Source organism: Lithobates pipiens, unplaced genomic scaffold (genome assembly GCF_037356315.1).
Source record: "Lithobates pipiens isolate NorthernLeopardFrog02 unplaced genomic scaffold, aLitPip1_a1.2 Scaffold_19, whole genome shotgun sequence".
In the NCBI taxonomy this organism is placed as follows: domain Eukaryota; kingdom Metazoa; phylum Chordata; class Amphibia; order Anura; family Ranidae; genus Lithobates; species Lithobates pipiens.
The window spans coordinates 787,341-801,007 of record NW_027507764.1 but is presented as its reverse complement, the minus strand read 5'-3'; positions in this window follow the sequence as shown (position 1 = coordinate 801,007).

The window sequence follows — 13,667 nt, the reverse complement described above, 5'->3', positions numbered from 1 at the left end:
GAGATGATTGGAGGACAGTGACCTCATTGTCCAGTGGTGAGATGATTGGAGGACAGGGACCTCATTGTCCAGTGGTGAGATGATTTTGAGGACAGGGACCTCATTGTCCAGTGGTGAGATGATTGGAGGACAGGGACCTCATTGTCCAGTGGTGAGATGATTGGAGGACAGGGACCTCATTGTCCAGTGGTGAGATGATTGGAGGACAGGAACCTCATTGTCCAGTGGTGAGATGATTGGAGGACAGGGACCTCATTGTCCGGTGGTGAGATGATTGGAGGACGGGGACCTCATTGTCCGGTGGTGAGATGATTGGAGGACGGGGACCTCATAGTCCAGTGGTGAGATGATTGGAGGACGGGGACCTCATAGTCCAGTGGTGAGATGATTGGAGGACAGTGACCTCATAGTCCAGTGGTGAGATGATTGGAGGACAGGGACCTCATAGTCCAGTGGTGAGATGATTGGAGGACGGGGACCTCATTGTCCAGTGGTGAGATGATTGGAGGACGGGGACCTCATAGTCCAGTGGTGAGATGATTGGAGGACAGGGACCTCATTGTCCAGTGGTGAGATGATTGGAGGACAGGGACCTCATTGTCCAGTAGTGAGATGATTGGAGGACAGGAACCTCATTGTCCAGTGGTGAGATGATTGGAGGACAGGGACCTCATAGTCCAGTGGTGAGATGATTGGAGGACAGGGACCTCATAGTCCAGTGGTGAGATGATTGGAGGACAGGGACCTCATTGTCCAGTGGTGAGATGATTGGAGGACAGGGACCTCATTGTCCAGTGGTGAGATGATTGGAGGACGGGGACCTCATAGTCCAGTGGTGAGATGATTGGAGGACGGGGACCTCATTGTCCGGTGGTGAGATGATTGGAGGACGGGGACCTCATAGTCCAGTGGTGAGATGATTGGAGGACGGGGACCTCATAGTCCAGTGGTGAGATGATTGGAGGACGGGGACCTCATTGTCCAGTGGTGAGATGATTGGAGGACGGGGACCTCATAGTCCAGTGGTGAGATGATTGGAGGACGGGGACCTCATTGTCCAGTGGTGAGATGATTGGAGGACAGGGACCTCATAGTCCAGTGGTGAGATGATTGGAGGACAGGGACCTCATTGTCCGGTGGTGAGATGATTGGAGGACAGGGACCTCATTGTCCCGTGGTGAGATGATTGGAGGACAGGAACCTCATAGTCCAGTGGTGAGATGATTGGAGGACGGGGACCTCATTGTCCAGTGGTGAGATGATTGGAGGACGGGGACCTCATTGTCCAGTGGTGAGATGATTGGAGGACGGGGACCTCATTGTCCGGTGGTGAGATGATTGGAGGACAGGAACCTCATTGTCGTGTGGTGAGATGATTGGAGGACAGGGACCTCATTGTCCAGTGGTGAGATGATTGGAGGACAGTGACCTCATTGTCCAGTGGTGAGATGATTGGAGGACAGGGACCTCATTGTCCAGTGGTGAGATGATTGGAGGACGGGGACCTCATTGTCCGGTGGTGAGATGATTGGAGGACGGGGACCTCATTGTCCAGTGGTGAGATGATTGGAGGACGGGGACCTCATTGTCCGGTGGTGAGATGATTGGAGGACAGGAACCTCATTGTCCAGTGGTGAGATGATTGGAGGACAGTGACCTCATTGTCGTGTGGTGAGATGATTGGAGGACAGTGACCTCATTGTCCAGTGGTGAGATGATTGGAGGACAGTGACCTCATTGTCCAGTGGTGAGATGATTGGAGGACAGGGACCTCATTGTCTGGTGGTGAGATGATTGGAGGACAGGGACCTCATTGTCCAGTGGTGAGATGATTGGAGGACAGGGACCTCATTGTCCAGTGGTGAGATGATTGGAGGACAGGGACCTCATAGTCCAGTGGTGAGATGATTGGAGGACAGTGACCTCATAGTGCAGTGATGAGATGATTGGAGGACAGTGACCTCATTGTCCAGTGGTGAGATGATTGGAGGACAGGAACCTCATAGTCCAGTGGTGAGATGATTGGAGGACGGGGACCTCATTGTCCAGTGGTGAGATGATTGGAGGACGGGGACCTCATTGTCCAGTGGTGAGATGATTGGAGGACGGGGACCTCATTGTCCAGTGGTGAGATGATTGGAGGACGGGGACCTCATTGTCCGGTGGTGAGATGATTGGAGGACAGGAACCTCATTGTCGTGTGGTGAGATGATTGGAGGACAGTGACCTCATTGTCCAGTGGTGAGATGATTGGAGGACAGGGACCTCATTGTCCGGTGGTGAGATGATTGGAGGACGGGGACCTCATTGTCCGGTGGTGAGATGATTGGAGGACAGTGACCTCATTGTCGTGTGGTGAGATGATTGGAGGACAGTGACCTCATTGTCCAGTGGTGAGATGATTGGAGGACAGGGACCTCATTGTCTGGTGGTGAGATGATTGGAGGACGGGGACCTCATTGTCCGGTGGTGAGATGATTGGAGGATGGGGACCTCATTGTCTGGTGGTGAGATGATTGGAGGACAGGGACCTCATTGTCTGGTGGTGAGATGATTGGAGGACAGGGACCTCATTGTCCAGTGGTGAGATGATTGGAGGACAGGGACCTCATTGTCTGGTGGTGAGATGATTGGAGGACAGGGACCTCATTGTCTGGTGGTGAGATGATTGGAGGACAGGGACCTCATTGTCTGGTGGTGAGATGATTGGAGGACAGGGACCTCATTGTCTGGTGGTGAGATGATTGGAGGACAGGGACCTCATAGTCCAGTGGTGAGATGATTGGAGGACAGGGACCTCATTGTCTGGTGGTGAGATGATTGGAGGACAGGGACCTCATAGTCCAGTGGTGAGATGATTGGAGGACAGGGACCTCATTGTCTGGTGGTGAGATGATTGGAGGACAGTGACCTCATAGTCCAGTGGTGAGATGATTGGAGGACAGTGACCTCATTGTCGTGTGGTGAGATGATTGGAGGACAGGGACCTCATTGTCCAGTGGTGAGATGATTGGAGGACAGGGACCTCATTGTCCGGTGGTGAGATGATTGGAGGACGGGGACCTCATTGTCCGGTGGTGAGATGATTGGAGGACAGTGACCTCATTGTCGTGTGGTGAGATGATTGGAGGACAGTGACCTCATTGTCCAGTGGTGAGATGATTGGAGGACAGGGACCTCATTGTCTGGTGGTGAGATGATTGGAGGACGGGGACCTCATTGTCCGGTGGTGAGATGATTGGAGGATGGGGACCTCATTGTCTGGTGGTGAGATGATTGGAGGACAGGGACCTCATTGTCTGGTGGTGAGATGATTGGAGGACAGGGACCTCATTGTCCAGTGGTGAGATGATTGGAGGACAGGGACCTCATTGTCTGGTGGTGAGATGATTGGAGGACAGGGACCTCATTGTCTGGTGGTGAGATGATTGGAGGACAGGGACCTCATTGTCTGGTGGTGAGATGATTGGAGGACAGGGACCTCATTGTCTGGTGGTGAGATGATTGGAGGACAGGGACCTCATAGTCCAGTGGTGAGATGATTGGAGGACAGGGACCTCATTGTCTGGTGGTGAGATGATTGGAGGACAGGGACCTCATAGTCCAGTGGTGAGATGATTGGAGGACAGGGACCTCATTGTCTGGTGGTGAGATGATTGGAGGACAGTGACCTCATAGTCCAGTGGTGAGATGATTGGAGGACAGTGACCTCATTGTCTGGTGGTGAGATGATTGGAGGACAGGGACCTCATTGTCCAGTGGTGAGATGATTGGAGGACAGGGACCTCATTGCCTGGTGGTGAGATGATTGGAGGACAGGGACCTCATTGTCCAGTGGTGAGATGATTGGAGGACAGGGACCTCATTGTCCAGCGGTGAGATGATTGGAGGACAGGGACCTCATTGTCTGGTGGTGAGATGATTGGAGGACAGGGACCTCATTGTCCAGTGGTGAGATGATTGGAGGACAGGGACCTCATTGTCCAGTGGTGAGATGATTGGAGGACAGGGACCTCATAGTCCAGTGGTGAGATGATTGGAGGACAGTGACCTCATAGTCCAGTGATGAGATGATTGGAGGACAGTGACCTCATTGTCCAGTGGTGAGATGATTGGAGGACAGGAACCTCATAGTCCAGTGGTGAGATGATTGGAGGACGGGGACCTCATTGTCCAGTGGTGAGATGATTGGAGGACGGGGACCTCATTGTCCAGTGGTGAGATGATTGGAGGACGGGGACCTCATTGTCCAGTGGTGAGATGATTGGAGGACGGGGACCTCATTGTCCGGTGGTGAGATGATTGGAGGACAGGAACCTCATTGTCGTGTGGTGAGATGATTGGAGGACAGTGACCTCATTGTCCAGTGGTGAGATGATTGGAGGACAGGGACCTCATTGTCCGGTGGTGAGATGATTGGAGGACGGGGACCTCATTGTCCGGTGGTGAGATGATTGGAGGACAGTGACCTCATTGTCGTGTGGTGAGATGATTGGAGGACAGTGACCTCATTGTCCAGTGGTGAGATGATTGGAGGACAGGGACCTCATTGTCTGGTGGTGAGATGATTGGAGGACAGGGACCTCATTGTCTGGTGGTGAGATGATTGGAGGACAGGGACCTCATTGTCCAGTGGTGAGATGATTGGAGGATGGGGACCTCATTGTCTGGTGGTGAGATGATTGGAGGACAGGGACCTCATTGTCTGGTGGTGAGATGATTGGAGGACAGGGACCTCATTGTCCAGTGGTGAGATGATTGGAGGACAGGGACCTCATTGTCTGGTGGTGAGATGATTGGAGGACAGGGACCTCATTGTCCAGTGGTGAGATGATTGGAGGACAGGGACCTCATTGTCCAGCGGTGAGATGATTGGAGGACAGGGACCTCATTGTCTGGTGGTGAGATGATTGGAGGACAGGGACCTCATTGTCTGGTGGTGAGATGATTGGAGGACAGGGACCTCATTGTCTGGTGGTGAGATGATTGGAGGACAGGGACCTCATTGTCTGGTGGTGAGATGATTGGAGGACAGGGACCTCATTGTCTGGTGGTGAGATGATTGGAGGACAGGGACCTCATTGTCTGGTGGTGAGATGATTGGAGGACAGGGACCTCATAGTCCAGTGGTGAGATGATTGGAGGACAGGGACCTCATTGTCTGGTGGTGAGATGATTGGAGGACAGGGACCTCATAGTCCAGTGGTGAGATGATTGGAGGACAGGGACCTCATTGTCTGGTGGTGAGATGATTGGAGGACAGTGACCTCATAGTCCAGTGGTGAGATGATTGGAGGACAGTGACCTCATTGTCTGGTGGTGAGATGATTGGAGGACAGGGACCTCATTGTCCAGTGGTGAGATGATTGGAGGACAGTGACCTCATAGTCCAGTGGTGAGATGATTGGAGGACAGGGACCTCATTGTCCAGTGGTGAGATGATTGGAGGACAGGGACCTCATTGTCTGGTGGTGAGATGATTGGAGGACAGGGACCTCATTGTCCAGTGGTGAGATGATTGGAGGACAGGGACCTCATTGTCCAGCGGTGAGATGATTGGAGGACAGGGACCTCATTGTCTGGTGGTGAGATGATTGGAGGACAGGGACCTCATTGTCCAGTGGTGAGATGATTGGAGGACAGGGACCTCATTGTCTGGTGGTGAGATGATTGGAGGACAGGGACCTCATTGTCTGGTGGTGAGATGATTGGAGGACGGGGACCTCATTGTCCAGTGGTGAGATGATTGGAGGACAGGGACCTCATTGTCTGGTGGTGAGATGATTGGAGGACAGGGACCTCATTGTCCAGCGGTGAGATGATTGGAGGACAGGGACCTCATTGTCTGGTGGTGAGATGATTGGAGGACAGGGACCTCATTGTCCAGTGGTGAGATGATTGGAGGACGGGGACCTCATAGTCCAGTGGTGAGATGATTGGAGGACAGTGACCTCATTGTCCAGTGGTGAGATGATTGGAGGACAGGGACCTCATTGTCCAGTGGTGAGATGATTTTGAGGACAGGGACCTCATTGTCCAGTGGTGAGATGATTGGAGGACAGGGACCTCATTGTCCAGTGGTGAGATGATTGGAGGACAGGGACCTCATTGTCCAGTGGTGAGATGATTGGAGGACAGGAACCTCATTGTCCAGTGGTGAGATGATTGGAGGACAGGGACCTCATTGTCCAGTGGTGAGATGATTGGAGGACAGGGACCTCATAGTCCAGTGGTGAGATGATTGGAGGACAGTGACCTCATAGTCCAGTGATGAGATGATTGGAGGACAGTGACCTCATTGTCCAGTGGTGAGATGATTGGAGGACAGGAACCTCATAGTCCAGTGGTGAGATGATTGGAGGACGGGGACCTCATTGTCCAGTGGTGAGATGATTGGAGGACGGGGACCTCATTGTCCAGTGGTGAGATGATTGGAGGACGGGGACCTCATTGTCCAGTGGTGAGATGATTGGAGGACGGGGACCTCATTGTCCGGTGGTGAGATGATTGGAGGACAGGAACCTCATTGTCGTGTGGTGAGATGATTGGAGGACAGTGACCTCATTGTCCAGTGGTGAGATGATTGGAGGACAGGGACCTCATTGTCCGGTGGTGAGATGATTGGAGGACGGGGACCTCATTGTCCGGTGGTGAGATGATTGGAGGACAGTGACCTCATTGTCGTGTGGTGAGATGATTGGAGGACAGTGACCTCATTGTCCAGTGGTGAGATGATTGGAGGACAGGGACCTCATTGTCTGGTGGTGAGATGATTGGAGGACGGGGACCTCATTGTCCGGTGGTGAGATGATTGGAGGATGGGGACCTCATTGTCTGGTGGTGAGATGATTGGAGGACAGGGACCTCATTGTCTGGTGGTGAGATGATTGGAGGACAGGGACCTCATTGTCCAGTGGTGAGATGATTGGAGGACAGGGACCTCATTGTCTGGTGGTGAGATGATTGGAGGACAGGGACCTCATTGTCTGGTGGTGAGATGATTGGAGGACAGGGACCTCATTGTCTGGTGGTGAGATGATTGGAGGACAGGGACCTCATTGTCTGGTGGTGAGATGATTGGAGGACAGGGACCTCATAGTCCAGTGGTGAGATGATTGGAGGACAGGGACCTCATTGTCTGGTGGTGAGATGATTGGAGGACAGGGACCTCATAGTCCAGTGGTGAGATGATTGGAGGACAGGGACCTCATTGTCTGGTGGTGAGATGATTGGAGGACAGTGACCTCATAGTCCAGTGGTGAGATGATTGGAGGACAGTGACCTCATTGTCTGGTGGTGAGATGATTGGAGGACAGGGACCTCATTGTCCAGTGGTGAGAGTATTGGAGGACAGGGACCTCATTGCCTGGTGGTGAGATGATTGGAGGACAGGGACCTCATTGTCCAGTGGTGAGATGATTGGAGGACAGGGACCTCATTGTCCAGCGGTGAGATGATTGGAGGACAGGGACCTCATTGTCTGGTGGTGAGATGATTGGAGGACAGGGACCTCATTGTCCAGTGGTGAGATGATTGGAGGACAGGGACCTCATTGTCCAGTGGTGAGATGATTGGAGGACAGGGACCTCATAGTCCAGTGGTGAGATGATTGGAGGACAGTGACCTCATAGTCCAGTGATGAGATGATTGGAGGACAGTGACCTCATTGTCCAGTGGTGAGATGATTGGAGGACAGGAACCTCATAGTCCAGTGGTGAGATGATTGGAGGACGGGGACCTCATTGTCCAGTGGTGAGATGATTGGAGGACGGGGACCTCATTGTCCAGTGGTGAGATGATTGGAGGACGGGGACCTCATTGTCCAGTGGTGAGATGATTGGAGGACGGGGACCTCATTGTCCGGTGGTGAGATGATTGGAGGACAGGAACCTCATTGTCGTGTGGTGAGATGATTGGAGGACAGTGACCTCATTGTCCAGTGGTGAGATGATTGGAGGACAGGGACCTCATTGTCCGGTGGTGAGATGATTGGAGGACGGGGACCTCATTGTCCGGTGGTGAGATGATTGGAGGACAGTGACCTCATTGTCGTGTGGTGAGATGATTGGAGGACAGTGACCTCATTGTCCAGTGGTGAGATGATTGGAGGACAGGGACCTCATTGTCTGGTGGTGAGATGATTGGAGGACAGGGACCTCATTGTCTGGTGGTGAGATGATTGGAGGACAGGGACCTCATTGTCCAGTGGTGAGATGATTGGAGGATGGGGACCTCATTGTCTGGTGGTGAGATGATTGGAGGACAGGGACCTCATTGTCTGGTGGTGAGATGATTGGAGGACAGGGACCTCATTGTCCAGTGGTGAGATGATTGGAGGACAGGGACCTCATTGTCTGGTGGTGAGATGATTGGAGGACAGGGACCTCATTGTCCAGTGGTGAGATGATTGGAGGACAGGGACCTCATTGTCCAGCGGTGAGATGATTGGAGGACAGGGACCTCATTGTCTGGTGGTGAGATGATTGGAGGACAGGGACCTCATTGTCTGGTGGTGAGATGATTGGAGGACAGGGACCTCATTGTCTGGTGGTGAGATGATTGGAGGACAGGGACCTCATTGTCTGGTGGTGAGATGATTGGAGGACAGGGACCTCATTGTCTGGTGGTGAGATGATTGGAGGACAGGGACCTCATTGTCTGGTGGTGAGATGATTGGAGGACAGGGACCTCATAGTCCAGTGGTGAGATGATTGGAGGACAGGGACCTCATTGTCTGGTGGTGAGATGATTGGAGGACAGGGACCTCATAGTCCAGTGGTGAGATGATTGGAGGACAGGGACCTCATTGTCTGGTGGTGAGATGATTGGAGGACAGTGACCTCATAGTCCAGTGGTGAGATGATTGGAGGACAGTGACCTCATTGTCTGGTGGTGAGATGATTGGAGGACAGGGACCTCATTGTCCAGTGGTGAGATGATTGGAGGACAGTGACCTCATAGTCCAGTGGTGAGATGATTGGAGGACAGGGACCTCATTGTCCAGTGGTGAGATGATTGGAGGACAGGGACCTCATTGTCTGGTGGTGAGATGATTGGAGGACAGGGACCTCATTGTCCAGTGGTGAGATGATTGGAGGACAGGGACCTCATTGTCCAGCGGTGAGATGATTGGAGGACAGGGACCTCATTGTCTGGTGGTGAGATGATTGGAGGACAGGGACCTCATTGTCCAGTGGTGAGATGATTGGAGGACAGGGACCTCATTGTCTGGTGGTGAGATGATTGGAGGACAGGGACCTCATTGTCTGGTGGTGAGATGATTGGAGGACGGGGACCTCATTGTCCAGTGGTGAGATGATTGGAGGACAGGGACCTCATTGTCTGGTGGTGAGATGATTGGAGGACAGGGACCTCATTGTCCAGCGGTGAGATGATTGGAGGACAGGGACCTCATTGTCTGGTGGTGAGATGATTGGAGGACAGGGACCTCATTGTCCAGTGGTGAGATGATTGGAGGACGGGGACCTCATAGTCCAGTGGTGAGATGATTGGAGGACAGTGACCTCATTGTCCAGTGGTGAGATGATTGGAGGACAGGGACCTCATTGTCCAGTGGTGAGATGATTTTGAGGACAGGGACCTCATTGTCCAGTGGTGAGATGATTGGAGGACAGGGACCTCATTGTCCAGTGGTGAGATGATTGGAGGACAGGGACCTCATTGTCCAGTGGTGAGATGATTGGAGGACAGGAACCTCATTGTCCAGTGGTGAGATGATTGGAGGACAGGGACCTCATTGTCCGGTGGTGAGATGATTGGAGGACGGGGACCTCATTGTCCGGTGGTGAGATGATTGGAGGACGGGGACCTCATAGTCCAGTGGTGAGATGATTGGAGGACGGGGACCTAATAGTCCAGTGGTGAGATGATTGGAGGACAGTGACCTCATAGTCCAGTGGTGAGATGATTGGAGGACAGGGACCTCATAGTCCAGTGGTGAGATGATTGGAGGACGGGGACCTCATTGTCCAGTGGTGAGATGATTGGAGGACGGGGACCTCATAGTCCAGTGGTGAGATGATTGGAGGACAGGGACCTCATTGTCCAGTGGTGAGATGATTGGAGGACAGGGACCTCATTGTCCAGTAGTGAGATGATTGGAGGACAGGAACCTCATTGTCCAGTGGTGAGATGATTGGAGGACAGGGACCTCATAGTCCAGTGGTGAGATGATTGGAGGACAGGGACCTCATAGTCCAGTGGTGAGATGATTGGAGGACAGGGACCTCATTGTCCAGTGGTGAGATGATTGGAGGACAGGGACCTCATTGTCCAGTGGTGAGATGATTGGAGGACGGGGACCTCATAGTCCAGTGGTGAGATGATTGGAGGACGGGGACCTCATTGTCCGGTGGTGAGATGATTGGAGGACGGGGACCTCATAGTCCAGTGGTGAGATGATTGGAGGACGGGGACCTCATAGTCCAGTGGTGAGATGATTGGAGGACAGGGACCTCATTGTCCGGTGGTGAGATGATTGGAGGACAGGGACCTCATTGTCCCGTGGTGAGATGATTGGAGGACAGGAACCTCATAGTCCAGTGGTGAGATGATTGGAGGACGGGGACCTCATTGTCCAGTGGTGAGATGATTGGAGGACGGGGACCTCATTGTCCAGTGGTGAGATGATTGGAGGACGGGGACCTCATTGTCCGGTGGTGAGATGATTGGAGGACAGGAACCTCATTGTCGTGTGGTGAGATGATTGGAGGACAGGGACCTCATTGTCCAGTGGTGAGATGATTGGAGGACAGGGACCTCATTGTCTGGTGGTGAGATGATTGGAGGACAGGGACCTCATTGTCCAGTGGTGAGATGATTGGAGGACAGGGACCTCATTGTCCAGTGGTGAGATGATTGGAGGACGGTGACCTCATTGTCCAGTGGTGAGATGATTGGAGGACAGGGACCTCATTGTCTGGTGGTGAGATGATTGGAGGACAGGGACCTCATAGTCCAGTGGTGAGATGATTGGAGGACAGGGACCTCATTGTCTGGTGGTGAGATGATTGGAGGACAGTGACCTCATAGTCCAGTGGTGAGATGATTGGAGGACAGTGACCTCATTGTCTGGTGGTGAGATGATTGGAGGACAGGGACCTCATTGTCCAGTGGTGAGATGATTGGAGGACAGGGACCTCATTGTCTGGTGGTGAGATGATTGGAGGACAGTGACCTCATAGTCCAGTGGTGAGATGATTGGAGGACAGTGACCTCATTGTCTGGTGGTGAGATGATTGGAGGACAGGGACCTCATTGTCCAGTGGTGAGATGATTGGAGGACAGTGACCTCATAGTCCAGTGGTGAGATGATTGGAGGACAGGGACCTCATTGTCCAGTGGTGAGATGATTGGAGGACAGGGACCTCATTGTCTGGTGGTGAGATGATTGGAGGACAGGGACCTCATTGTCCAGTGGTGAGATGATTGGAGGACAGGGACCTCATTGTCCAGCGGTGAGATGATTGGAGGACAGGGACCTCATTGTCTGGTGGTGAGATGATTGGAGGACAGGGACCTCATTGTCCAGTGGTGAGATGATTGGAGGACAGGGACCTCATTGTCTGGTGGTGAGATGATTGGAGGACAGGGACCTCATTGTCTGGTGGTGAGATGATTGGAGGACGGGGACCTCATTGTCCAGTGGTGAGATGATTGGAGGACAGGGACCTCATTGTCTGGTGGTGAGATGATTGGAGGACAGGGACCTCATTGTCCAGCGGTGAGATGATTGGAGGACAGGGACCTCATTGTCTGGTGGTGAGATGATTGGAGGACAGGGACCTCATTGTCCAGTGGTGAGATGATTGGAGGACGGGGACCTCATAGTCCAGTGGTGAGATGATTGGAGGACAGTGACCTCATTGTCCAGTGGTGAGATGATTGGAGGACAGGGACCTCATTGTCCAGTGGTGAGATGATTTTGAGGACAGGGACCTCATTGTCCAGTGGTGAGATGATTGGAGGACAGGGACCTCATTGTCCAGTGGTGAGATGATTGGAGGACAGGGACCTCATTGTCCAGTGGTGAGATGATTGGAGGACAGGAACCTCATTGTCCAGTGGTGAGATGATTGGAGGACAGGGACCTCATTGTCCAGTGGTGAGATGATTGGAGGACAGGGACCTCATAGTCCAGTGGTGAGATGATTGGAGGACAGTGACCTCATAGTCCAGTGATGAGATGATTGGAGGACAGTGACCTCATTGTCCAGTGGTGAGATGATTGGAGGACAGGAACCTCATAGTCCAGTGGTGAGATGATTGGAGGACGGGGACCTCATTGTCCAGTGGTGAGATGATTGGAGGACGGGGACCTCATTGTCCAGTGGTGAGATGATTGGAGGACGGGGACCTCATTGTCCAGTGGTGAGATGATTGGAGGACGGGGACCTCATTGTCCGGTGGTGAGATGATTGGAGGACAGGAACCTCATTGTCGTGTGGTGAGATGATTGGAGGACAGTGACCTCATTGTCCAGTGGTGAGATGATTGGAGGACAGGGACCTCATTGTCCGGTGGTGAGATGATTGGAGGACGGGGACCTCATTGTCCGGTGGTGAGATGATTGGAGGACAGTGACCTCATTGTCGTGTGGTGAGATGATTGGAGGACAGTGACCTCATTGTCCAGTGGTGAGATGATTGGAGGACAGGGACCTCATTGTCTGGTGGTGAGATGATTGGAGGACGGGGACCTCATTGTCCGGTGGTGAGATGATTGGAGGATGGGGACCTCATTGTCTGGTGGTGAGATGATTGGAGGACAGGGACCTCATTGTCTGGTGGTGAGATGATTGGAGGACAGGGACCTCATTGTCCAGTGGTGAGATGATTGGAGGACAGGGACCTCATTGTCTGGTGGTGAGATGATTGGAGGACAGGGACCTCATTGTCTGGTGGTGAGATGATTGGAGGACAGGGACCTCATTGTCTGGTGGTGAGATGATTGGAGGACAGGGACCTCATTGTCTGGTGGTGAGATGATTGGAGGACAGGGACCTCATAGTCCAGTGGTGAGATGATTGGAGGACAGGGACCTCATTGTCTGGTGGTGAGATGATTGGAGGACAGGGACCTCATAGTCCAGTGGTGAGATGATTGGAGGACAGGGACCTCATTGTCTGGTGGTGAGATGATTGGAGGACAGTGACCTCATAGTCCAGTGGTGAGATGATTGGAGGACAGTGACCTCATTGTCTGGTGGTGAGATGATTGGAGGACAGGGACCTCATTGTCCAGTGGTGAGAGTATTGGAGGACAGGGACCTCATTGCCTGGTGGTGAGATGATTGGAGGACAGGGACCTCATTGTCCAGTGGTGAGATGATTGGAGGACAGGGACCTCATTGTCCAGCGGTGAGATGATTGGAGGACAGGGACCTCATTGTCTGGTGGTGAGATGATTGGAGGACAGGGACCTCATTGTCCAGTGGTGAGATGATTGGAGGACAGGGACCTCATTGTCCAGTGGTGAGATGATTGGAGGACAGGGACCTCATAGTCCAGTGGTGAGATGATTGGAGGACAGTGACCTCATAGTCCAGTGATGAGATGATTGGAGGACAGTGACCTCATTGTCCAGTGGTGAGATGATTGGAGGACAGGAACCTCATAGTCCAGTGGTGAGATGATTGGAGGACGGGGA